The sequence below is a fragment of the Triturus cristatus genome, chromosome 5_1, assembly GCF_964204655.1.
Source record: "Triturus cristatus chromosome 5_1, aTriCri1.1, whole genome shotgun sequence".
Taxonomy (NCBI): domain Eukaryota; kingdom Metazoa; phylum Chordata; class Amphibia; order Caudata; family Salamandridae; genus Triturus; species Triturus cristatus.
In genome coordinates this window covers 76,157,731-76,185,605 of record NC_140587.1, presented here as the reverse complement: position 1 = coordinate 76,185,605, position 27,875 = coordinate 76,157,731, and the positions used below count along the sequence as shown (strand labels likewise).

General features: G+C 44.7%; 1 pseudogene; it reads left to right on the top strand.

The window, feature by feature from the left end:
- The first annotated feature begins 732 nt into the window (after positions 1–732).
- Positions 733–27,875, top strand: LOC146830222 (uncharacterized; annotated as a pseudogene).

Genomic DNA, 27,875 nt, shown 5'->3' with positions numbered 1-27,875 from the left:
AAAAATTCATGCAGGCCATAAAACAATGTTTTTCTTAAAGAGGATTTCCTACTTCAATTCAATTAAATATGTGTGAATTTTATAAAGCGGGAATGTAGCAAAGGCAGTGTACAGGGGAGAAGAGGGTGCAAAATGGGAAGTGTCATGGCACACTGGCCATGGGATGTGTAGGAGGGTTAACAGTGGCCAAGGTGAGGCTCGAGAGAATGGGATGCCAGCGAAGTAAGAGTTCTTATTTAATACTGTGGTCTCGAATAGGGATGCAGAACAGGTATAGCAGAACAGGAAATGTGATTAGGATAGTGAGCAATGACACGGGCTGCTGCTCAGAGTTCCTGCCTTCTAAAGCCAAACACTACAGAGGCGCTTAAGCCTACAATCAGCACTGCTTGCAGCTGGAAGGCCCCCCTGGCTAGCCCGGCCTGAATACAGTCTATTTCTGCCTACCAGTCACTGAGAAGGCACTTATAATTAGAGACACTAGAAATATGTGGCAGGGGAGCACCAAATTATGCAGCAGTGATAACTAAATAATGCGGCAAGAAAAGGCAAATTGTGTGGTATAGCACAGCACAGTTTTTGATGGTTTTCTTCAATATTTTGTAGTTTTAACACATGGTAATACTGTCTGGGCAAAGATTTAAGTCCATTAGTACTGGTTTAACAACCAAATACATAAGCAACAGAAAGGATAATATGGCAAACCATTAATAATGACGAAAAAATATGGGGATGGAGAATTCCATTGGCCTTGCTTACAACGGCAAGGTGAGTGTAGCAGAGCACTGTGCTGCAGATCAGAGCTTATAAATTCTCCCTACTTCCACGGATAGAGTATTTCCACAGTGACACGCACATACACTCACCATACGCTAGGGCCCATCACACTAACATTCATTCTATTACTCTATCCATACTGAATATACGAGAGAACTCTCCTAAATCAATCTGCATCTAATCTGAGGTCAATGCAACCTAATTGATTTGTCTCGAGTCATGATTTAAATAATAAGAACACATTTGAGATCTCAATAAATGACAAAGAAATAACCACCCGACACTGTAATTCAATCAAAGGTTATTTTATCTAAATTAGTTCAACTGAAAAGTCATTCAATAGCAAAATCATTATTCTCATAGTTACCTATTCTAGCTAAATGTCGTATTATAGGTCAGGACAGGTCTCTCAAAGTCTCTCGAGTGGCCGTCCTCTCAATCAGCATCGATCCTCTCGAGCATAAGTTCGGGAAGAAGTGGCCCTAGACCCTCTCTAGTCTAACAATATTTATACTAAAACTTACACATTAAAAGTTACAAACAAGCTCTAAACGTCCGTGGAGCAGAGCGAGCAGGAAAGGATGTTGGCTCGCAACATTTAGAAAAAACCTCCGCTCTCGAATATCACAAAAATAAAAACACGGAAGAAGGAAGCACAAACTAAATCTGCAACATTCATGGATGCTCTTCTCCGGAATTATAGTGAAGCCACCACAAGTTTATCAAATGTTCATTTGTGGCAATTGTTTCCCTCCAAGGATATCTGGCAATGAGCCCAGAGCTCCTGTCCTTTCGGAAACTTTTAGCACAGACAGAGGCCGAGGTCAGGTTTTCAACGATATTCAGCGAGGCCTCTCTTCGTATTTCATCTACTCAAATGCAGACTGTAAATGTCGGCCATCTTTCAATAGGCCAAAATGGACAATCTTAATTAAAAGAAACACAAAACAACGTTACTACATCGTAATAATTATACAGTGTTAATTCCCACTAATACCCTTATGTGTATGTAATTATCTAGCCATCTGCGACATAAAGAAGCATTAAAGCATATTATTTCAAAGCGCAAACACATAACAAATAGCACTTCAGCCACACTTATTTAATTAATTTACTCACCAACTTAGTTCACATATTAATTTGAGTCATGCGATTGCATCCCCACGTGTAATTCTTTTATTAGTAAGGTTGATTAGTCAGAACACTCAACTCGACAAAATTAATATCTAGTAATTATTCCTTAGTAATTTTAATTATGACATATAGAAATATAAGCTGATGTTCGGGTTTAAACAGAAAACCCTGCTCCAGCAATCCCCCCTTTGGTGATATATTATCACCACAAAAATCCAACCCAAAAATTTAGTTCGCATTTCTTAGGAGAAATTCAAATGTCTTTTTGTGTCACATTACACCCCAGTCTCTCTTTCATCATCTCTTTTCGATTCTAAGTACACACTCTCTCTAAATTCTTCTAATTCTATTTCTTGTGGGTCTCTTTTTGACCTCTTTTGTTTCTTTTCAGTATTTTCTTTTTCTATTCTCTTTTTACCTCTCCTGTTTTTACAACATAAACACCCTAATCTAAGAATCAATAAAGCAACAATCACACATGTCAATGGAAATAATATCTTACCAAAAATGGTACTACCTATCTTAGCAATAAAATTCTTAACAGCAATCATCTTATTAGCCATTTTAGTCCAGATACTTTCAGCTTCCAGTGGTACTAATTCTTTATGCAAATCAGTAATATTTTTGATATAGACCTTCAGATCTTTGCTTTCGTCAGGAATGTAACTTTCAGCATTCCACAGACTCCACCCTCCTTGGCCAATAGAATATCAAGAGCAAGTCGATTCTGCATAGACATGGCGCGTATGGCAACCATCTCTGTATTTACCAACAGAAACCCTCCAGCGGTACTTGTTGATCCACCACTGTTGACAGCTTCCGAATTCCATATGCATTTAATGAAATTCCCACTGCTGGAATCAAAGCTCCAAAAATATCTCCTACAATTTCTGACCAGGTTTCTCTCTTAAAGCGTGTTAGTAGATTAATGTGTTCTACATCTTCTATTCTATCCATATGGAAAATTTTTGGGAAGACCAGGCCAACATAACATGTGCCATACCAATGGTCAGGCAACCTGTAATAAGCTCTATTCCCACAAATATAATACACTCCTGGGAAAACTGGATCCTCTCCTCCTTTAAATCCCCATCCCGTTGCAATAAAGTATGTATCATGGCACTCACTAGTCCCAACGAAATAATTATCATATTGGGATTTCCTTCTAGTAATACATAGTTTACCCTTCTGTGGTGCATCTAAAGCCAAAGTTGGACTGGCCCCATTCTTCAACTCCTTTCCCATCTCAATGTCCCACACTGTCTCACTCAATTTATATCCTCCTGCCTTTTCATGCATGCTCATTCTCCTTTTCTCTACCATGTCCAGGAAAGCTTTTTCTTCATCCTTCAAACTACAAGTTAAATTGTTTCTAAAAATGTAATCTACTGTTAATTCTTCTCTTTCAATAAAAATCTCACCAAAAATGTTAGCTTCTTTAGCAGGATTCAGTTTTTTATTCATAGGCAATTGCCCAAAAATGTTATCCTTATTAGACATCTCATAATCTATTTTCCCTAGTAAATAGAAAATACTACTTAACACACTACATGAAATCCCATACGTAGCTGGAAGTTGATGATAAGTAACTCCCTCTGAAACTGATGCAGGCGATTACATACAAAAGTAGCAATCCCTTACTTCCATTCTCTTTACGTATTCGTACAACAATTTAGAAAAAACATTGCTAGAAAAATCATTAATCGACCTATCCTTATGTATGTATATATTACTAATTCTAGTTGGTACTTCTTTCCGTGAACTTTTCCCTATGTTAGTCACATTCTCAGTACTTATTCCAAAAGTGTCTATTGTAACTCTAAAGGTAACTAATAAAGCAAGCACACTCCATAATAGCATTAATAGTCCTGTACAGCAGCAGCACATTCTACACCATCTCTTCAGAAAGGTACATCTACTTTGATTATTCACTGTGTTAGCCATTTTACTACTTTGACTGTGTCTTTTGACTTAGCCTCTACTACTACTCCACTACTGAATCTCTAGAACACTAGATTATTTCAATCTGTTAGTTTCAGTTTCTTCTTCTTCACTATTCTCCAAGTGACTCCTTTAGTTCACTCAGTTTGGATTCTCATCACTTTTCACTTCTTCTTCAGCAACATCAAACTATATCAGATCTTCAATATCCTGAGCCTCTGACTCTTCTCCAATGTCAGTCAAGATAACTTTCCGGATTCCAACAGTTTTCTCCTCCTCAACCACTCTCCGTAAGGTCCCCTCTGGATTTCCTTGACTTTCTGCCTCTTGTTCTCCTTCAGACAGTGCCACATACGTCCATTCCGGTGACCTATACTTCTGGTTGGGCTTTCTGATTCTCTTGATCCCTTCTGTTTCCTTTTGTTCTTTCTGTGGTTCTTTCTGTTTTTCTTCTTTCGCTTGATTTTGACTTGACACCTCGTTCACCTGTTCCGCTTTCGATGAATTCACTCATGTCAGTCGATATCTCAGCCTCTTTATCTTGTTAGGCCAAAGATCTCCTTTTACACTTCTTTTCTGTTTCACTTCTCTATTGTTTCTTTCTCCAATCCAAGTTCTCTTTCTCAGAACTCGACCCTCTGGTTTCTCATTCTCACTCTCATCCAATTCTGTCTCATTTGCCTTTTGTTCATCAACAACTCTCTTTTGCTCCACAATCTTCTTTTCCACCGATTTTAGATTTCCCTACTACTGTCCCTCCTCGGGTCTCCGACACGCAATCTTCTTGCTGTCTACTTGTCCCTTCACCTAGCTTATCAGGAATGTTCCCAACACCTCCTCGGGGGTCTTCCGCAATCTGTCCCTCTCTATCTTCTTCTGACCCTACTTCTTCAGAAGTAATCTCAGGTGGATTCTCAATCTCTTCATCTGACTCAGGTGTAGTCTCTGTGGAATTGCTCTTTTCTCTTCTTTCTTTCTCTTTTTCTTTTTCACTGCTCGTTGAAACTTCAATCACCTTTCCAGAATCTGAACTCTCTTCTGAGGTTCTCAATGCTCTTCTTGAAACTCTTGAAACTTCTTCTGGTAAGAAAAAAGAATCACCTGACTCTCTTTCTGACTCTCTTTCCCCCCTTTCAGGATTCTTTTTTCTTCTCACTGTCTCAGTGTCTGCATCATCACTGGAATCTGACTCCTCAAAATACTCCTTCCCAGTCCCATCTTTTGGATTAGGAACTCTCAGAGTATGACTTGCATGAACCCAGTTCTTCACTCCAGCACACTTTACAGCAGTCGTTGTAGTCAGAATGACTTGTCTTGGCCTTCCCCACCTTGGAACCAAGCAATTTCTTCTCCTGTGCACCTTTATTCTCACCCAATCCCCTGGGCTCAAATCATGGGCTTGCTTCTTTTCAAGTGTAGTGGCGTCTTCTCCAACCTGGTGAAACACAGAATGAACTGCGTCAGCCAGGCCTTTACAGTAATCCAAAATCATGTAATCAGTTATTGTCATTAACTTGTTGACAGGCACGAATGCATGTCTCATTGCACGTCCCATCAATATTTCATGTGGACTCAACCCTGTAGTTCTGTCTGGAGTAGACCTAATAGTCATTAGTACTAGAGGCAAGACATCAGGCCATTTCATTCCAGTGGCTAAACACATCTTACCAATCCTGTTTTTGATTGTGCCATTCATCTGCTCAACAACGCCAGAAGCCTCTGGCCTGTATGCACAATGTAGCTTCTGCTGTATGCTCAATGCTTCACAAATCAAACTCATGAGCTCATTGTAGAAGTGTCCCCCTCTGTCTGACTCAATTGTCACTGGAAACCCGTACCTAGGAATCAACTCTCTTAACAGCAACTTAGCCACTGTTATTCCATCATTTCTCCTAGTCGGATAGGCTTCCACCCACCTTGAGAACAAACAGACTACCACTAGAACATACCTCAATCTGTTCACTTGAGGCATTTCAATGAAATCTATTTGCATTCTGGTAAAAGGACCTCCTTCTCTGCCTATTGTTCCTAGCCTCACCACTGTCTTTTTCCCAGTATTGAACTGCTGACAAATCAAACATCTTTGACAGATGCTCTCTGCAATCAGCCTGAACTTTGCATTGTACCAGGTCTGTTTAAAAGACCTAATCATAGCATCCCTCCCCAGGTGACCTTGGCCATGATACATTCTTGCCATTGTTGACAACATGGAATTTGGCATGACTGGTCTTCCATCTCTATAGATCCAAACATGATCCTTTTCCCTTGGTGCACAACCTGCCTTGATCCAATCTCTCATTTCCTCATCTCCTGCTTCATCCTGCAACTGCTTCACCTCATCCCATGTTTCCAGGACATTAGTAAACATCACGGAACAAAAAGACATTTCCTTCTCTCTTCCCTTGTTAATCGACTGATTGTTCTTTGCACAATACTGTGCTATGTCATTTGCGAACCTATTACCAAGGGTAACAAAATCATCTCCCTGTCCATGAGCAGCACATTTTACAACTGCTAGGCAGCTGTATCGCCTCAAGCAATTTCCCAATCACTTCAGCATTCTTTATAGGAGTTCCACTCGAAGTCAAGAAACCTCTCTGTAGCCAAAGTTGGCCAAAATCATGAACCACTCTAAATCCGTACTGACTATCAGTCATTACAGTCACTCTCACATTTTTCCCAATCTTGCAAGCCTTTGTCAATGCCACCAATTCAGTACTTGAGCAGATTTAACTCCTTTCAAACATGAAGCTTCCATAACTTCTGAAACTTTACACACCGCATATGCTGCACTCAGCACACCTTCCTCTGTTCTCAAACATGATCCATCCACAAACAACACATGATCACTCTCAGGAAGTGGCAGATTTCTTATGTCTGGCCTCGGTTTTGTACAGAAATCAAGTACATCCAAACAATCATGATCAATATCATCCCTCACACTCACATTTTCAGCATCTGGCAACAATGTCGCTGGATTCACATTCACACATCTTTCAAGAGTCACATTTGATGCTCCCAGAATGATTTTCTCATATTTAGTCAGCCGACTATGTGACATATATTGAGTTCTGCTTCTTGTCAAAAGAATTGCCACATTATGAGGTACGAATACCCGTACAGGATATCCCATTATTATACCCTCACTCTGTCCCAAGCTTCTGCATGTAGCAGCTACTGCTTTCAGGCAACCTGGTAAACCCACAGCTACCGGGTTAAGTGTTGATGAGAAGTACGCAATTGGCCTCCTCATACGTCCATGTTTCTGGATTACCACTGAAAGTGCACAGCCATTCCTCTCACTACAGTACAGTTCGAACTCCTTCTCATAGTCTGGCATTCCCAGAGCAGGAGCCTCACATAATCTGCTTTTTAATTCTTCGAATGCTGCCATTTGTTCTGCATTCAATTCCAAGGGGTCTTTTACTTCACTTTTGGTCAATTTAACCAATGGCTTTGCTATCAAGGAGAAATTACTTATCCACTGACGACAATAACCCACCATTCCCAGACACATTCGCACTTCTCTCTGGGTCATTGGGGCTCTCATTCCTCTGATAATTTTGATCCTGTCAATGGTCACTTTTCTCAGACCTTTTTCAATATTGTGTCCAAGATAATGTACTTCTTTCTTGCAAAATTGCAACTTGGCTGGAGATACCTTTAACCCTCCATCTGCCAGATGATTCAGTAAAGCTATGGTATCTACTTCACAAGCTTCACGTGTCTTCGATGCCACAAGTAGGTCATCGATATACTGTACTAGAACTGAACTTTCAGGCATAGTCAGACTCTCCAAAGACTTTTTCAGCAACTGATTGAATATTGAAGGGCTCTCTGTATACCCCTGTGGGGTTCGGCACCATGCCAAAATACGCTGTCCAAACCGAAATGCAAAAATCGGCTGGCTGTCATGATGCAATGGAATCGAAAAGAAAGCATGACACAAAACAATTACTGTGTACCATTCAGCATCATGAGGAATCTGATACAAAATCACTGATGGATTTGGCACAATGGGACAGCATGATACCACAATCTTGTTAACTTTTCTCAAATCTTGCACAATCCTGAACTTCCCATTAGGTTTCTTCAGCCCCATTATCGGTGAATTACATGGGCTACTCAGTAACTCTCTCAAAACACCTTGCTGAATCATCTTATCTATTATAGGTGTTATTCCTTCAATTATCTCTGGTGTCAATCTGTATTGTGGGATATTAGGGTAAGTAACTCCCTCTGTCACTGTAATCTTTACTGGATCTACATTATTCATCAATCCCACATCTTCGCCAGTAAAATCCCAGACTACTGCTTTCACTGTGTTTCTCAATTCTTGAGGCAAGTCATCTGGATTGAATACAGCATATGTTCCAACAATCTCACTTTCTCTATTGTCTAGAGTCATCCTATATAAGACATCCTCATCTGGTGTCTCAAAGGCTATTCCATCCGGAGTACAACAAATTGTGCAATTCATTTTACACAATAAGTCCCTACCTAGTAAGTTCACTGGACTGGTGTCGCACACCACAAATCGGTGCATATATGAAAATTTCCCTATTCTTACCCTTACTGGTTCAGTAAGACGAGTCTTAATCTGTGTATTAGCTACACCAACCACTTGGATTGCTTCGTCCGAGAGAGGAGGATTTCTTACATCTGCTGACCTGACAGTTGATCTCGTCGCTCCTGTGTCTACTAAAAAAGTAACACTTTCCCCATTTATTTTCCCATCTACAAATGGTCCTGCCTGGTCTATTTCTAGAGTTGCTCCAAGTATGCACTCGTCCTCCTCTCTTCGGCACCGTCAGTAGTCCCCTTCAGACACACTCCCCTCATTTTTTAGCCAGTATTGCTGTACTGGGTTAGTACGTCTCGGTTTGTTTACCTGTTCATCATTGTAGAATCCTGAGTCCTGGTTATATTTCTGAGACCCTCTGTTCTGTGGCAAGGGCGGTTTTGGCTCTTGATTCTGCTGCTTAACAACCTTCTGCTGTTGCTGCTGATGATTACACCCCTCGTTCTGCACCTGTTGATTCAAGGATTTATTCTCATTACTCACTAATGGTGGATTCGTACACTCGGATCTCCAATGTCCCAATTGTCCACAGTTGTGACATGGAAACTTCTTCTTCGCCTCTTCTAAATTTCCCTTTACTTTCCCTGTACCATATCTAGGCCTATTTCCTGGATTATTTGCTTGTTCAACCAGCTGTGCTTCTTGTCTCTCCGCAACCTTCACCTGTGCCCACATTGCTTTCTCCTTCAGCTTTCTTTGTTTTGCCTCAATTTCATCACTGAAGTACTTCGCATGTCTCAAGATCTCATCAATCTTCTTACTCTGCCAATCGACTGTGTGCTCACGAATCATTTCACTGATTTCAGGTCTCAAGCCATATACAAATCTGTATACAAAATGACTCAAATCCTTATCACCCAGGTGTTCATCTCCACTGAACTGTTTAAAAGCCAATATCAGCCTTTCATAAAAAGCATGAACTGATTATTTCATGCCTCCTGATGTGTTCGATCTATCTTCACCCAGTCTGTCTCTTTAGGGGGTACCTTATTCTTCAGGAACACTATAACCTGCTCATATTTCCTCATAACCTCCGGGTCGGGAGCGCCTGTTTTCTGATCTCTTGGGTATTCCTTAGCAGGCCAATCTACAACTATCTTACACTCTGCCCACAAGTCTGCTGGAACAATTATATCAAACAGACTATTCAGATCAATCCACAGCACTTTTGACAATTTCACAAACCTGTCTACCTGCCTATACCACTTCCCTGCTGACGAGAGGCAACTACCTCGAAACACGTGTCCAGGGATGGCTAATGCGACACATACTACTTCATTCATACACTTCGTAGCATAGGCGTACTCGCCATCGCTACTACATCGCCCACAGTTCCATGGGGCAACTTGCTGGTGTGACGAGCAGTGTGCGGCCATTTATACCTAATACCTGCCTATACCACTCGACGGGCTTTTCTCTCAGTCGAGGGAAATCATTTCGTAAATGACAAAATATCCTGTCTAGTCCATGGGACATGTACATATCCTCCTCCAGGAATCTCTCTCATAGGATAGGCATCCACTGTTTTTTCCTTTTCTCTCATGGGAAATGCTGTATAAGTCCTGTCCACTGAATCTTCCCTTTTCTTGTACCACCTATCCTTCCACTTTTCCACATCACCCCATTTTCGCAATAAGGAAATCATTTCCTTAATATGCCCTGTTCTGCCAACATCATTTAAATTCTCAATGTCCTTGTCAGAGAAATCCACTCTGTAAGGCTTCTGCAAAGCTTTCACTTTATCCATGTCAACTCCCATTTCACTCGCTATTCCTTTTAACCTATCATGTGTACTCTTAGCCCTCCAGGTGATACTCTTACTCATGAATAACAACTCTCCATCATGATGATTTTTCAATATTTCTGTAGGAATTGTTCCCGCAATAAGCTCCTCCAATTCTATGCGCAACCTAGCTACATCAATTGCCTGAGAATCTTTATCCTTCTTTTGGAGAACTTTCAACCAATCATTCAAATCCTCAGCTGTTATTTCTGTAGACCTTTTCACTGTACTCACTTTTTCTACCATCCTCTGTGGTTCCAAAATCGATCCCCCTAAACAACCAGTATTCAATCCTGAATTAGGCTGTACATCCGACTCTCCACCACATATGGTATGTCTCAACTGATTCTCTCTTGTCCTCAATCCTGACTCCCCCGGAGAACCAACTAGTCCATTTCCTACATATGGAACTGTCAAACCATTTTCACCCATTCTTTGCTTATCAAAAATAGGCACAACCGTACCTATGGTTACAGGCACTGTAACAGCTTCCAAATTCTTCGTTAATTCCCTAATTTTCTCAGTCAACTCAGATGTCGTTCTTGCTAATTCTCTTGTTTTCTCATCCCAGATTGCATTCTATCTCTCTCTCTCTCTCTCTTTCCGTGAAAGAGCTACCACTTTTCAAATCAGGTGTCACAACTTCTGTTTTAACAATCCGCAAAGTATCTCTTATTGGAGTAACAACTGGTGTTCTCACTTCTGGTTCTGGTCTATATGGAGGCGGTCTTTTGTAAATCATGTCATCCAAGACTTCATCCTCATAGTCATTAGCCCCATACCTTCTCAACTCTGCATCTTGTACCTTGTCCATACCTTTCCTCCCTTCCGTCTCTTCAACGGTTCTCATAGGATACAGTCCTTCTGACATACTAGCATCTCGCCATCTCCTCATTCGATCATGATGAGTTTCACGATCATATTTCCTCCCAAAAATGTACCTATAGTCACCTCCACTCCTCTGCTTTTCTCGCTCATGCACCTCATCTTCCCATTCTACCAATGCCTCGAACTGTGTCGGCCTTGGTCTAGGCTCTAGACACATCATTTTTTCCTGTAAATTTCTCAACACAGCCAGATTAAATGAACCATGTTCCGGGAATGCTAGAACACCATCTTCTCTAGTGTACTTAGCCCAATTGTCTAACCATATACAGGTATGATACCCATATTTCACAACCATGAAGGATGCAGGGGTTCTTGTCGGAGGTAGTAATTCACCTTCTCTAGTTATTATGTCCTTATCCTTGTCGAACCACTTTTTAATTTTACCGAACAAGGATTTCTTTTTCTTTTCCTCCGGTTGATAATACATTTTCGCGTTTACCACAACCCTCTAGTCCTCTCTACAACTGTACGATCTTTTGTCCAATAACAGCAAGACTCACGCTAACGCACCAATCCCGGAGCGTCTACGTCACCCTGTACTCCTTCCAATCCCTGCGCGGCTCACACCAACGCACCAATCACAGCGCTTTCGCTGTTCTAACCCACTATCCAATCACAGCGCGGTCTTTTCTGACGTCAGTAGTCGCTGCAGTCGCTTCTACTCCTGTCTTCTGTCACTCGTCTACCCCTCCTTAACAAAGCCTTCTCAGTAGACTCTATTTCAGATTCTACAAAATCTATTAGTTACAACATATAAACATCTCCATTGTCTGTTTCGCTAACCACAGAATAGTAAAGAAAGGTCTTTCTCACAAGAATCCCGCTTCTCTCTAGAACAGCGCTTACCTCTGCTCCACTACGGAATTATTACTTTCGTTGACACAGTAGCACATCCCTCTACTCTACCCTTCTAACATGCATCCATCAACTGTTTCCTCCCGGAATGCTCCAAAGAGTTTCGCAATTAACTAAATGCTCATACATTCACGCACTTTCATACCAGAAAATGTAGCACATTTACACAGAATCCTGCCTTTCCCGAGAACAGCGAACAGTCTGTCCTGCTACAGAATTATAACACACGTTAACCAAACAGCGCTTACCTCTGCCCAGTCCTTCAAACAAGCTCAGAGAATACCTATTACTTCTCCAGCAGTAAGCTTTAACGGCAAACCTTACGGATCTCTGGGACTTAAGACCAGAGTTTCATAGATAATCTTCGCTACCATACTCACTTCTCTTATACAGAAAATATATCTCTAGTAGTAACACACGACGATTTCACTGAATCCGAACCCAGACAATGCGACGCGCAACTTCAATTGTCACACGCTTTCCCCTGCATGCGTACAGGGCCAACAATCCCGTCTTTCCCGAGAGCAGCACTCACTTCCCTCTGCCCTACTACGGAACTGTCACCGACTCCCTACGTCCCAGAAGCCGTGCACACTACATATAACTCAATACGACGACTTCAACATTTAGTGTTAGTACATGTATCAACATCAATCAATAAATCAATAAATCTGAAACCTATGTACAAGCAATTTATCAGATCAAGACAATAATCAAAACCATCATACTGCTACCAGGAAACTGCTGCAGATCAGAGCTTATAAATTCTCCCTACTTCCACGGATAGAGTATTTCCACAGTCACACGCACATACTCTCACCATACGCTAGGGCCCATCACACTAACATTCATTCTATTACTCTATCCATACTGAATATACGAGAGAACTCTCCTAAATCAATCTGCATCTAATCTGAGGTCAATGCAACCTAATTGATTTGTCTCGAGTCATGATTTAAATAATAAGAACACATTTGAGATCTCAATAAATGACAAAGAAATAACCACCCGACACTGTAATTCAATCAAAGGTTATTTTATCTAAATTAGTTCAAATGAAAAGTCATTCAATAGCAAAATCATTATTCTCATAGTTACCTATTCTAGCTAAATGTCGTATTATAGGTCAGGACAGGTCTCTCAAAGTCTCTCGAGTCGCCGTCCTCTCAATCAGCATCGATCCTCTCGAGCATAAGTTCGGGAAGAAGTGGCCCTAGACCCTCTCTAGTCTAACAATATTTATACTAAAACTTACACATTAAAAGTTACAAACAAGCTCTAAACGTCCGTGGAGCAGAGCGAGCAGGAAAGGATGTTGGCTCGCAACATTTAGAAAAAACCTCCTCTCTCGAATATCACAAAAATAAAAACACGGAAGAGGAAGCACAAACTAAATCTGCAACATTCATGGATGCTCTTCTCCGGAATTATAGTGAAGCCACCACAAGTTTATCAAATGTTCATTTGTGGCAATTGTTTCCCTCCAAGGATATCTGGCGATGAGCCCAGAGCTGCTGTCCTTTCGGAAACTTTTAGCACAGACAGAGGCCGAGGTCAGGTTTTCAACCATATTCAGCGAGGCCTCTCTTCGTATTTCATCTACTCAAATGCAGACTGTAAATGTCGGCCATCTTTCAATAGGCCAAAATGGACAATCTTAATTAAAAGAAACACAAAACAACGTTACTACATCGTAATAATTATACAGTGTTAATTCCCACTAATACCCTTATGTGTATGTAATTACCTAGCCATCTGCGACATAAAGAAGCATTAAAGCATATTATTTCAAAGCGCAAACACATAACAAATAGCACTTCAGCCACACTTATTTAATTAATTTGCTCACCAACTTAGTTCACATATTAATTTGAGCCATGTGATTGCATCCCCACGTGTAATTCTTTTATTAGTAAGGTTGATTAGTCAGAACACTCAACTCGACAAAATTAATATCTAGTAATTATTCCTTAGTAATTTTAATTATGACATATAGAAATATAAGCTGATGTTCGGGTTTAAACAGAAAACCCTGCTCCAGCAACTGAACTGCATACAATTATTGAGGCTGTGTCATTGCTTGCTGTAACTTGTGTGAAAGTATCCCCTTAAGTGTCATTCATTTGGCAGTTGAATGTCATTCAAATGTACACTGAAACAATAGGCATTTTACACCTAAGCAACTTGAAAACTTGACATCTATGACGTAAAAATACTGGTCATACGGGTATAAAAGAGCCCAGCGGCAACACTAGTTGTTCCTTTTCGAAGTCTGCAAATTATAACAAGTGTTTTTCCTCATTTGGATGACTAGATAATATAAAATTATTTTTTCTCTCTTTGCACTTAATGGACCTATTAATTATCCAGGTGACATGATGTATAGCTCTAATTTGTGAAAAGAAAATTCAAAATGGTAATTTAAAAAAAAAAAAAAAAAACTCCTTCAACTGCATCCTCTAATTAAACTTGCCATTTGTGTGCCCAAATTAAGTTTGAAATGTCACGCCTTAAAATACTGGTTATTCGCAGTTATAATGTCAAAAGGTGTACAATGAAATGATGTATCCCTGCCTGCTCGTGTCTTCAGAGCTCCCTGATGCATCTGCTCCTGTTCCCATAAAACTGTCTCTGCCCTTTGTCCATGTGTAGTGAGGGGTGCATCAAGCACACCACCAGCAGCAGCCCCCCGGGGAGCAGGGGACACTGGGGCCCATGGGAGAACGAGGCAGGGGCCTGAGGGAGGCGGTGCTGCTGAATATAGAAGGTGAGCACTGAGCAGGCAGCTGAGTTACAGACGCCGCGTTGTTTGTTTAACTGCATGGCTCCGCATCTTTCACTGTAAGGGAGACCTGTCACGCTCCAAGATGGTGCCAGGAGAAGCTTTCAACGGCTGTATCTACTTCCTGGAGGCTTGTGGGGTGGGCATCTTTAAACGAGATAATGCGTGGAGAGTCTATATCTCGTTCAGTCCGTTTTCTATCTCTATTGCTTTCTTAACTCGACTCGAGATGCAGAGCAGGAACTAGTTCAGACGAAGAGCGGAGTTAGGATCCTCTGTTCATTTCTGCTGAAAATCTTAAGGTTAGTGCTCTGCTGCTGATCCTGTAGCACCTCTGGTCAGTGCTCTGCTTCTGATCCTGTAGCCCTAATGGTCAGTGCTTTGTTGCTGATCTTGTAGCCCCTCTGCTCAGTGCCCTGCTGCTGAATCTGTAGCTCCTCTGGTCAGTGCTCTGCTGCTGATAATGTAGCTCCTCTGGTCAGTGCTCTGCTGCTAATCCTGTAGCTCCTCCGGTCTGTGCTCTGCTGCTAATCCTGTAGCTTCTCTGGTCAGTGCTCTGCTGCTGATCCTGTAGCTCCGGTCAGTGCTCTGATGCTGACCCTGTAGTTCCTCCGGTCATTGCCCTGCTGCTGATCCTGTAGTAGCCAGAGTCCCAGTCACTCGGCAGGCAGACTCACCTGCTCCATTTACAAGGTTTCTGCATAGCTGCCAAGTTTGTATATTGCTTATGTGTTACATTTCCATGGTTTCTGTGTACTCCAGAGAGACAATCACCTACCTAAAGTGTGACACTTTCTCCCTAGTAAAATCAAGTAATGAAGTCAATATGAAGAGCTAAATATCAGGCATTATCACCGCCTGTGCAATGATGAGCACTGTACTGACTATATGGTCCATTGTAACCTCTTGACCATCCATTGGATTTAACCTGAACCAAACCGGTCCACCCTAACTTCATTAACAGTATCGGAAACAGCTGGCCAGACCAATTGTGTTTAAACCCTGTACACATCCAGCAAGTCTACTCATGCTCAATCAGCTCTCACCCTCTTTACATCCATAGGAGCCAGCCCAGGCAGGTAAAAGCACTCTAGCCCCACTCGCACCTACCAAAACCAGTGTGGTCATGCCCAGTCCATTCTAGCCCATTAACACGCATCAGAGCCAGCGTGGTCCTGCCCAGTCTCCTCCAGTAGCCACATTCCCAATCTGAACCAGCCAGCCCTGCCCAGTGCGTTCAAACACCAGCTCAAACCATTCCACCACCAAGCACATCGGCTGGAACCACAGGGTCGCCACATGGCTGTTTTTTTCTGGCCTGCACAAAAATAAAGGCAATCACCTGAAGTCGATATTTTTACCTCTTTTCAGTGCATACTTAAACAACCAACATTTTAAGAAAGGACTTTAAAAATGTCTTCGAGAGCTGCCTAAATGATTGCTAATTAAACAAAGGCAGAAAAACAGTATAACAATAAATAACACCGCCTTTTATGTGAAGTCCTGTTTATTACGGCTCAATTGTGTGAAGAGTCACAACAGCCGCTGCCAGGATCAGCTGGAGTAGTCATCATCGGGCCGGCAGGCAGGGCTGGAGGAAAGTAGATGGTGCTGTGCAGTTGTGAATATTCCCGTCGAGCGACCGATCCTCCACGGTCTAGCCGACAAGCAGCCGGCTACTGTGATGCACTGTTATCTCATGGCCATGCCGTATGAAGCTGAGAGTCACCATTCCCACTCCCTGGCAGTGGGCAACGCATACTATGAAAGAGCAAAATGAATTTGCCCATAAATGCAAGCCAGTAATGGTCAGTGACACTACTTCCGTGGGGTGGCACCAGTTGTCAGAAAAACGGTGGGCAAGGTGCCACCCCCCAGATTCGTGTAAGGGCACTGCTAAAGGGTAATGATTGACTCTGGATAGAATGATTATCTTGTGACAGGCAGACCAAGTGACATGGTACGGCCTCCTAAGCTGCGACTGGGTCTGTGCTTGAATCAATGCAGTCAGTCACGCCCCAGCCCACGGCGTGCTGTGGTGAGGGTTCAGTTGCAGACTGCTTGTAGTGTCACATTTTATTTTGTCAGAATTTAAACAGATGGAGACTAAGGCCTGTGCGCAGAGTGGGTCTCCTCTGTAGCAAGGAGTTCATAGTACTCGCTGCTCTGCTAATAATGTAGCTCCTCTCCTCCGTCGGTCACTCTCCTGGTCCGTTGCCTAGCAGCGTGCAAGTAGAGTCAAGGCGACCACCACACTTGCATGTCTTAGTATAACACCCTATACGTGGAACTTGGCATGGCTGCTTCTGAGCACCTGTGTAGCCTTAGTGCACATCTGACCAGTCTGTGTTGCTGCCTCTGAGTGTCCTACACTCCAGTGCTCATCTAAGCCACTGCAGCCTCCGTGTTCCTCTGAGCCTCATGAAGTCTAAGTGCACCTCTGGGGTGTTACACCTTCTGTGCTCCTTGGACCCCCTGTAGCCTCAGTGTTACTTGGATCTCTCTGCAGCCTCAGTGCTCCTCTGACCCTCCTCTGCAGCCTCTGTGCTCCTCTGACCCTCCCCTGCAGCCTCGGTGCTCCTCTGACCCTCCCCTGCAGCCTCGGTGCTCCTCTGACCCTCCCCTGCAGCCTCGGTGCTCCTCTGACCCTCCCCTGCAGCCTCGGTGCTCCTCTGACCCTCCCCTGCAGCCTCGGTGCTCCTCTGACCCTCCCCTGCAGCTTTGGTGCGCCTCTGACCCTCCCGTGCAGCCTTAGTGCACCTCTGACCCTCCCCTGCAGCCTCAGTGCTTCTCTGAGCTCTCTGCAGCAATAGTGCTCTTATGAGCCCCCACTTCCTCAGTTCTCCTCTGAGCTCCCTCCACTCCACCTGTGTAGCCTCGCTACTTCCATAAACCCCTGCAGACTCAGTGCTTCTTTTGTGTCCCTGCAGCCTCAGTGCACCTATTAGTTCCCTACAGCCTCTGCACTCTTCTGAGCTCCCTGCAGCCTCATTACTCCTCTGATCCTCCCTGCACCTTCGGTGCTCCTCTGAGCTGCCTTTAGCCTTGATGCTGCTCTGTGCACCCCACATTCTCTGTGCTCCTGTGAACCACCCATAGCCTTGATGCTCCTCGGAGCACTATGCAGCCGGAGAGCTCTTCTGAGCTTTCTACAGCCTCAATGCTCCTCTGAGTTCCCTGCAACCTTAGTGCTCCTCTGAGCCCCGTGCAGGCTCAGTACTTTGAGCCCCCACAGCCTCCGTGCTCTTCTGACCACATGTAGCCTCAGGGCTCCTCTGACCTCCCTGCAGCCTCAGTGCTCCTCTGATCACCCTGCAGCCTCAGTGCTCCTCTGAGCTCCTGCAGCTTCAGTGATGCTCTGAGCCCCCGCAACCCCAGTACTTCTCTGACACACCCTGCAGCCTCAGTGCTCTTCTGACCTCCACAGCCTCAGTGCTTCTGAATTATCTGCCACATTAGTGCTTTTATGAGCCCCCACCCCCGCAGCCTCAGTGCTCCTCTGAGCCTCCCACAGCCTCACTTCTCCTCTGAGCTACCCACAGCCTCACTCCTCCTCTGAGCTCCCTGCAGCCTCAGTGATTTTCTGAGCTTCCTGCACCCTCAGTGCCCCTCTTAGCCCCCTGAAGTAAATCTCCGTGTTCTTCTGAGCTCCCTGCTGCTTTAGTGTTCCTCTGACTGTGCCCCTGCAACCTCGATGCTCCTCTGAGCGCCCTGCAATCTCACTGCTCCTCTAAGCGCCCTGCAACCTCAGTGCTCCTCTGAACCCCCTGCAGCCTCAGTGCTCCTCTGAGCCCCCTGCAGCCTCAGTGCTCCTCTGAGCCCCCTGCAGCCTCAATGCTCCCCTGAGGCCAACTGCAGCCGCAGTGCTCCTCTGAGGCCAACTCAGCCTTGGTGCTCCTCTGAGGCCCCTGCAGCCTTGGTGCTCCTCTGAGGCCAACTGCAGCCTTGGTGCTCCTCTGAGCACCCTGCACTCTCAGTGCTCCTCTGAGCACCCTGCAGCCTCAGTGCTCCTTTGAGCCCCCGAAGCATCAGTGGTCCTCTGACTCTCCATGCAGACTTGGTGCTCCTCTGACCCCCCTCCCCCCTCAGCCTCAGTGCTTTTCTGAGTTCTCTGCAGCATTTGTGTTCTTCTGAGCTCCCTGTTAAGGCCTCAGTGCTCCTCTGAGCTCCTCGAGCTTCAGTGCTCATCTGAGCTTCCCACAACCTCACTGTTCTTCTGAGATCCCTGCAGCCTTAGTGCTCCTCTGAGCTCCTAGAGCCTCTTTTGCTTCTTTTGAGGTCCCTGCAGCCTTAGTGCTCCTTTGAGCTTCCAGCAGTCTCACTGCTTCCCTGAGCCCCCTAACGCCTTATTGCTCCCCAGGAATTCCTGATGCCTCTGTTCTCCCTGCAGTTTAAGTTCTCCTCTGAACTCCCATGTAGCCTCAGTGCTCCTCTGAGCTCCATGCAGCCTCATTGCTACTCTGAACCACTGTAAACTCATTGGTCCTGTGAGCCTCCTGCAGCGTTTGTGTTCCAGTGAGCTCCCCGCAGCCTCAGTACTTCTTAGCGCTTCCTGCAGCCTCAGTGCTCCTCTGAGCCCTCTGCAACCTCCCTGCTCCTCGGAGTTTGCTACAGCCTCAGTGCTCCTCTAAGCTCTGTGCAGCCTCAGTGCTCTTCTAAGCTCTCTGCAGCCTCAGTGCTCTCTTGATCCCCCTGCAGCCTCAGTGCTCTCTTGAGCCCCCTGCAGCCTCAGTGCTCCCGTGAGCCCCCAGAAGCCTCAGTGTTCCTCTCATTCCTCTGCAGCTTCAATGTTCCTCTGAGTCCTCCTGCAGCCTCAGTTCTCCTCTGACCCACTGCAGCCTCAATGCTCCTCTGAGATCTCCTGCAGCCTCAATGTTTGTCTGAGCTTCACTCTGCCTCGTTACCCCTCTGAGGTTCCAGCAGCCCAGGTGCTCCCCCCTCTTGCAGCCTCACTGCTCCTCTGAGCACTCTGCAGCCACAGTATGCCTGTGAGCTCCGTGCATCCTCAGTGCTTCTCTGGGCTCCTTGCAGCCTCAGTGCATCTCTGAGGCCCCTGCAGCCTCAGCGATCCAATATATTTCCCTGAGCTCCCTCCAGCCTCAATGTCTGTTCTGAGCTCCCTGCGGCCTCAGTGCTCCCCTGAGCTCCCCGCAGCCTCAATGCTTCCCTGAGCTCCTCATTGCTTCCCTGAGCTCCCCGCAGCCTCATTGCTTCACTGAGCTCCCCGCAGCCTCAGTGCTCCTCTGAGCTCCCTGTGTGCAGCATTTGTACGTCTCTTAGTTCCCTGCAGCTTCAGTTAGTCTCGGAGTTCCTTTTAGCCTCACTGCTCCTCTCAACTCCCTGCAGCCTCAGTGCTCATTTGAGCTTCTTGCAGCCCCAGTGCTTCTTTGAGATTATGCCAGCCTCACTGCTCCAGGGAGCTCCCTGCAGCCTCACTGCTCCTCTGGGCCCCTTGCAGCCTCAGTGCAGCATTTGTATGTCTCTTAGTTCCCAACAGCCTCAGTTCCCTTATGAGCTAGCCGTCACCTCAAGGCATCTCTAAGCTCCCTGAAGCCTCAGTGTCCATTCTGAGCTCCCTGTAGCCTCAGTGCTTCTCTTGGCTCCCTGCAGCCTCAGTGCTCCTCTGAGCCCCCTGCAGCCTCAATGCTCCTCTGAGCTCCCTGCAGCCTCAGTGGTCCTCTGTGCCCCTTGCAGCCTCAATGCTCCTCAGAGCTCCCTGAAACCTCAATGCTACTCTGATCTCTCTGCAGCCTCCGTGCTTTCCTGAGCTCTCTTCAGTCTTAGTGTTCCTCTGAGCTCCTGCAGCTTTTGGGATCTTTTGAGCTCCCTGCAGCCTCAGTGTACATCTGAGCTCCCTGCAGCCTCATTACCCCTCAGAGGTTCCTGCAACCTCGGTGCTCCTCTGAGCCCCTTGCCGCTATGGTACTCCTCTGAGCTCCCTGCATGCTTAGTGTTCTTCTGAGCTTCTTGCAGCCTCAGTACATCTCTGAGCTTCTTGCAGCCTCAGTACATCTCTGACCCCACTGCAGCCTCAGTGATCCTCTCAGACCACTGCACCATCTGTATGTCTCGGAGCCGTCTACAGCCTCAGTGCTCTTCTGAGCGCCCTGCAGCCTCAGTGATTCTCTGAGCTCCCTGCAGCCTCTGTGCTCCCCTAATCTCCCTGCAGTCTCAGTGCTCCACATAACTATCTGCAGCCTCAGTGTCCGTTCTGAGCTCTCTGCAACCTCTGTGCTCTCCTGTGATCCTTGCAGCCTCAGTACTCCTCTGAGCCTTCTGCAGCACGATTGTTCCTCTAGGCTCCTGCAGTCTCAATGTGTCTCTGAGCTCTTGTAGCCACAGTGCTCTGCTTAACTCCCAGCAGCCTCACTGCTCCCCTGAGTTCCCTGCAGTCTCCGTCCTCCTCTGAGCCCTCTTCAGCCTCAATGCTCCTCTGAGCCACTGCTTGCATCATTACTCCTCTAAGCTCCCTGAAGCCTCAGTGCTCCCCTGAGAGGTCTCCAACCTCAGTGCTCCCCTAATCTTCCTGCAGCCTCAGTGCTCCCCTGAGCTCCCTGCGACCTCCGTATTTGTGTAAGCCCCCTGCCTCCTCAGTGCTCCTCTTAGCTACTTGCAGCTTCATTGCTTGCCTAAGCTCCCTGCATCTTTATAGCTCCTCTGAGCTCCCTGTAGCCTCAGTGCTCCTCCGAGCTTCTGCACCCTTGGAGCTCCTCTGTGCTCCCTGCAGCCTTAGTGCTCTTCTAAGCTCCCTGGGGCATCGGTGCTCCTCCGAGCTTACTGCAGCCTCAGTGCTCCTTTGAACTTCTTGCAGCCTCACTGCTCCTCTTAGCTCTCTGTAGACTCATTGCTCCTCTGAGGCCACTGCAGCATCTGTACGGCTCTGAGCCCTCTCCAACCTTCGTTCCCACCTGACTGTCCTGCAACCTCAGGGCTCCCCTGGGCTCCTTGAAGCCTAAGTACTCATCTGAGCCCCCTGCAGCATCATTGTTCCTCTAGGCTCCTACAGTCTCTGTGCTTCTCTGAGCTCTTGCAGCCTCAGTGCTCCCCTTAGCTCCCAGCAGCCTCAGTGCTCCCCAGAGTGCCCTGAATCATCAGTGCTCCCCTGAACTCACTGCAGCCTCAGCAATCCTCTGAGTTCCTTGCAGCCTGTCCTCCTCTGAGACTTCTCCAGCCTTAATGCTCCTCTGAGCCCCTGCTTGCCTCAATCCCCCTCTCAGCTCCCTACAGCCTCACTGCTCCTCTGATCTCCGTGCAGCCTCAGTGCTCCTCTAAACCCCTGCAGCCTCAGTACTCCTCTGAGTTCCCTGCATCCTGTGTTTCTGTGAGCCCTCTGCATCCTCAGTACTAGTCTGAGCACCCTGCAGATTCAGTTCTTCTCTGAGTTGCATACATCCTCTGTGATTCTCTGAGCCCACCCCTGCAACCCCATTGCTCGAGTGAGTCCCCCTGCAGCCTCAGTGCTCCTCTTAGCCTTCTTGCTGTCCCAGTGCTCCCCTGGGCTCTCTGCAATCTGTGTTCCCCAGGGCTTCTGCAGCCCCAGTGCTCCTCTGAGTTTCCGGTAGCATCATAGGAACACTTAACAATAGAAGCTCTAGGAGAGAGATTGGTTGATAGTTTCCTGGTCAAGCTGCATCAAGTGAGGGATTTTGCAAAAGAGCGATGCCTTTGGCATGTTTCCATGGGTCACGAGAAAGATAAATGCAAAAAGAACAATTGATAGACAGAATGCAGAACAATGTCATACATTCACCCCAGTACAGAGATTTGAGCCTAAATTCATACTTTCTTTTGCCCCCCATGCCATTCCAGTTTGAACCCAGCCATATGCAAATCAGTCATGACACTGTTCCCAATGAGAACAGTCCATCCCGAACTGCCAGGCCAGGTCCTCCCTGGACTGGAAACAAGCATCCTAGGACCGGTTACATGAGAGAGAGATAGACATCACTGATAGATGGGGCACTGATCCGACGTGTGAGTGTGGCTGGATATTACTGAGGACAAAGATGAGGCATCACTGAGAATGGGGTGAGGACCCTGATTGGGAATGTGTTTAGTCATTGCTGAATGTCTCACTTATATTAAAATGGTAATTGGTATCAGACGAGTGCATACACTATAATGATCCTGTATTGTTTGTAATTACTATATACATTCAGTGTTCTTTTTATAATCGTCTCACACTGTAAGTTACCTTTGAAATCTCTTGCACATATAGTGTTCACTTTAATATGTATTGAATCATAAAGCGCCTCAACTTATGTCAGAATAGGCCTGATGTGGGTTAAAGGAATACAACCTGAAAAAAACATTTCTCCACATTTGTGGTTTGATACTGAGCAAGGATATATGAGCACTCTTGAGTTGCAGTTAAAGTGGCAGGCATCATCCTGGCTACACGCTACCCCTCTGCTAAGGCTGATTTCTTTGCACATTGTGTTTCTTGGTGTGCTGAGGAGGGTATATAATTCTGCCCCCGTCCCTGCACCTCAGGTCACATGTCATGTCAGACCCTGCATGATTGTAGATTAGAGCTCTCTCTAGAAAGTGATGTTTTCCCTGTGGACTATCCTCTTTGGAAGGTTCATGTTTCTCCCTTATGTGTGGAAGGCATAGAGAGCTGGGAAATAATTATTTGTGTTTTGGGAGTGTGTGCATAAAGAGTGAGGGACTTTGTGGCAAAATTGTTGTGTAGAAAATGTAGGAGTGAAAGGTTGTCTGGGGTTAGCCTAGGGCCAGTTTTTGTGTATCAGGGCCAGGTTTTTATTTTGCGTCTCAAAAATCTCCTCTTTATTAAGGTAACAACATTTATGCCATGCAGCAAGGAGGTGGGCAGACACTCCCTGTCATGGTCAGTCTTAGAGAGGTGACTCTTTGCCCAGCAGTCAACTCTATGGTGAGCATGCTCCGTGGTCCCTGGCAGAGAAGGGTGTCTCCCTCCCAGATCCCCCTGAACCTTTATCACACCTCTTACCCTAAGCCCCATTCCCTTGGAACAGCATGGTGCTATGGTGGCGGAACACCTTCAGAAGAAGATTGCTGATGGGTGTGAGTTGGCTTCCTTAGGGGTATAACTTACGTTTGCAAGACTAGGGGGGCTCTCATGGTCCTGGATTCTTATATGGCGACAGAAGGAGGTTGTTTGCCCTTCCTCACTGTACCAGACCTTGGCTGTCTTGGATCCCACGTGTGCTCTGCGAGGTAGGGCTACCTGTGTTGGGATCATAAATAATTCTTGGCTTTGTACTCCCATGTATGCATGTGTGATTTATGATTCACTGATGTGTGTCTATTACTAGTAGTGGGTTTCTAAATATAGACTATATTCCTCCAGATACCACTTTTCTGTGTCTATTCTCTGTTGGTTGATTTATGCTTCCTTACCCAGTGAGTCAATGAGTACAAGAGAAGAAATATGATGCTGAAAAACATCTGTATGGATTTTTGAATTGGCATGACACGTCCTCACATCACTGCTTTATGGGAGAAAACTAACTTGCCTTACAACATTGTATGTCTGCAATGGTATGAAATAGCTCCTTAGATCTGAAATGCTGCTAATTTGTTCAGAGAAGTAATCCAATATTAATTGCATTATGGAAGTTTACTTCACAAAGTCAATAAGATCCTAGGGCGGTTCCAGTTGTGCTTCCAGGGATCTGGTATGTTGAGTCTGAGTCAGTAGAGGAACACTCTATTAGTCCTGGAATTTACTAGTCAATCTTCGTAGTTGTGGTGCTGTAGTTGGGCTACCAATCAGTTAAGTGTCATGTTTAAGGGGCACAATATTTTTCAAAACTGAACAGTCCGATGATTCTGATCTGATTGGCGGACGCCAATCAGATAAACAGGTTTGACTACGTCACCAGTTGAAACCAGAAAAGTGTAAATGACATTTATGCTCTATCTATGACATTAAACATTAATATCTTTGACCCCTGTTGCTTTTCTCTTCTCTCCTTCTGTGCCTCCCCCTTCAAAATCATGCTTTCCTCATTCAGTTTCTCTATCTTTATAGTCCCTTTGATGAAAACAGTTACTTGATTTAATTCCCACCCTCACAGATATTTGTTTCTCATTCACAGAATCAAATAACCTAAAGAAGAGACCTGCAGCACCCCAGCACTAGAAGAGCCCTTGGCAGCATCACCAGATGATCAAACGTATCGGTGTGCAGAGTCTGAGAAAACTCTCAGCTGGAGGTTGGACCTGGATACACAGCCGATGATGTAGGTTCAGTGCAGAAACACAGGCCTCGTGTGTGAAAAAGCTCATGCAGAGCTCATCTTTATGGACAATTTAAAAGATCCACACCAGAGATCATCTCTTTGAGTATACAGAGTGTGAAAACCTTTACTCTGACTTAGTACCCGAGATAGTTACCTCAGATCTGTTCCAGTGAGAAAAAATACTAGTGTAGAATGGGAAATAAGCTTCACTCAGCACTCTCACAATTCAAATTCTTTTGTGAAATTAGTGCAGTTAATTTGAATATCCTGAGAATCAACCATACCAGTATAAAGAGTGTGAGAAAAGCGTGACCCCCAGAACATTTCTGTTGAAATATAAGAGAATGTTTTCAGGGGAGAAAATCTAGCTATATATAGAATGTGGATAAACCTGAACTGAGGGCTCTTCACCTCACAGGCATCTAATAGTTCATTCTGAGGATAGGTCATACCAGTGTACAGAATGTGGGAAAAGCTCCCCTGAGAATGGCACACTGGTCAAGCAACAGATAATTTGTGCTGATGAGAAACACTTTCAGTGTAATGAATGTTGGAAAAACTTCACTGAGAAGAAATCACTGTTGGGACTGTACAGAAAATGGTAAAATATTTACTGATAAGGGCAAACTGGTGAAGCATGGTGTGTATACTAGTGAGGAGCCCTATCAGTGTACCGATTGCGAGAAAATCATCACTTGTAATAGCATACATTACATTCATCAGAGTATCAATACTGGTTAGAAACCCTATCACTGTACAGAATGTCGGAACTGCTTCAGTGACAACTGCACACCGTTGATGCATCAGACAGCCCATTCTGCTGATAAACCCTGTCAGAGTAAGGAATGTGAGAAGTGCTTTGCTGCAAAGAGCAGATTGTTGGTACATGAGAGACTTCATAAAGGGGAGAAACCCGATCAGTGTACAGAATGTCAGAAAAGCTTCATTAAGAAAAACAGTTTGTTGAAACACCAGAGAATCCATACTGTAGAGAAACCCTTCCACTGCACAGAATGTGGAAAAAGATTCACTCAGAAGATCACACTGTTGGATCCTCAAAGTCCACACTGGTGAGCAACCCTATCATTGCACAGACCACAGTAAAAGCTTTACTGTGAAAAGCAATTTGTTCAAGCATCAGAGAATCCACACTGGTGAGAAACCCCATCAGTGTACAGAATGCGGGGAAAAGCTTTACTTAGAAGGGTACTCTGTTGAGCCATCAGAGAATCCATACTGGTGAAAAACCCTATCACTGTACAGAATGCATGAAAAGCTTTACTGTGAAAAGCCATTTATTGAAGCATCGGAGAATCCACAGTGGTGAAGAACCCTATCACTGTACAGAAATCGGGAAAAGCTTTACTCTGAAGAGCACATTGTTGAACCATCAGATATTCCACACTGGTGAGAAACCCTATCAATGTTCTGAACGTGAGAAAAGCTTTGCTGTGGAAAGCCATTTGTTGAATCATCAGAGAATCCACAATGGCGAGAAACCATTTCAGTGTACAGAAGCGAAAAAAGCTTCACTTCAAAGGGCACATTGTTGAATCATCAGAGTATCCACACTGGTGATAAACCCTATCAGTGTACAGATTGCAGAAAAAGCTTTACTTTGAAGGGCACACTGTTGAATCATAAGCGAATCCATACTGGTGAGAAACCCTATCATTGTACAGAGTGCGGGAAAAGCTTTACTCAGAAGGGTATGCTGTTGACCCATCAGAGAATCCATACTGGTGAGAAATCCTATCAGTGTACAGAAGCCGAAAAAGCTTTACTTTGAAAAGCCATTTTTTTGAAACGTCAGAGAATCCACACTGGTGAGAAACCATTTCAGTGTACAGAATGCGAGAAAAGCTTTACTTGGAAGGATACCCTGTTGAGCCATCAGAGAATCCACACTGGTGAGAAATCCCATCAGTGTACAGAATGCGGGAAACGTTTGCTGTGAAAAGCCATTTGTTTTTGCATCAGAGAATCCATAATGGTGAGAAACAATTTCAGTGTTCAGAATTTGGGGAAAGCTTTACTGAGAAGGGTACGCTGTTAAAGCATCAGAGAATCCACACCGGTGAGAAACCCTATTGGTGTACTGAATGTGGGAAAAGGTTCACTCAGATGATCTCACTGTTGAAGCATCAGAGAATCCATACTGGTGAGAAACTGTATTGGTGTACTGAATGAGGGAGAGAGTTCACTACGGAGAAAGCCATCTAAAACATTGAATAACCCGCACTGGTGAGAAACCCTATCAGTGCACTGAATGTGGGGAAAGCTTCACTGATAAGAAATATCTGTTAGGGAATCCATACTGATAAAAAACCTTTTCATTGTTCCAAATCTAGAAAAAGCTTCACTCAGATACCCTCATTGAAGGCAATTCATTGTGGCAAATATGAGAAAAGGTTCACAAAAATTCAGATATTTTAAAATAATCAGAGAATCCCTTCATTGTAGAAAACTCAAAGCCTAGAATATGGAATACTAAAGAAGCAACTGGACTTGAAATATATCCGCATTGGGGCAATAGAATGGATACAAAAGTGAACCCAGAAGACAAATTCAAAATATAATAATTTTCCTCTATTTCACTTCACTTATTCTATTATTTGACATTTTCTTCCTATTATAAACATTGTCGCCTTGCCCTGCACAGGGGTACATGACTGGTAATTATAATTATGTGCATAATTGTTGAAAGTATAAAGGTAAAGATCATAATCGCATTGGTGTAAGACCAATAACTTTTTCAAAGACCGGAATACCCCATTCAATCACTTTCTAATGTTCCCTCTCAATGATGCTGTTTGTGCTTTAATAAAATTCTTCTTGTATCATGAATTTGTATTCACACATGTAGAAAAACACCTGTGAAAATAAATGTGCAATAACACACTA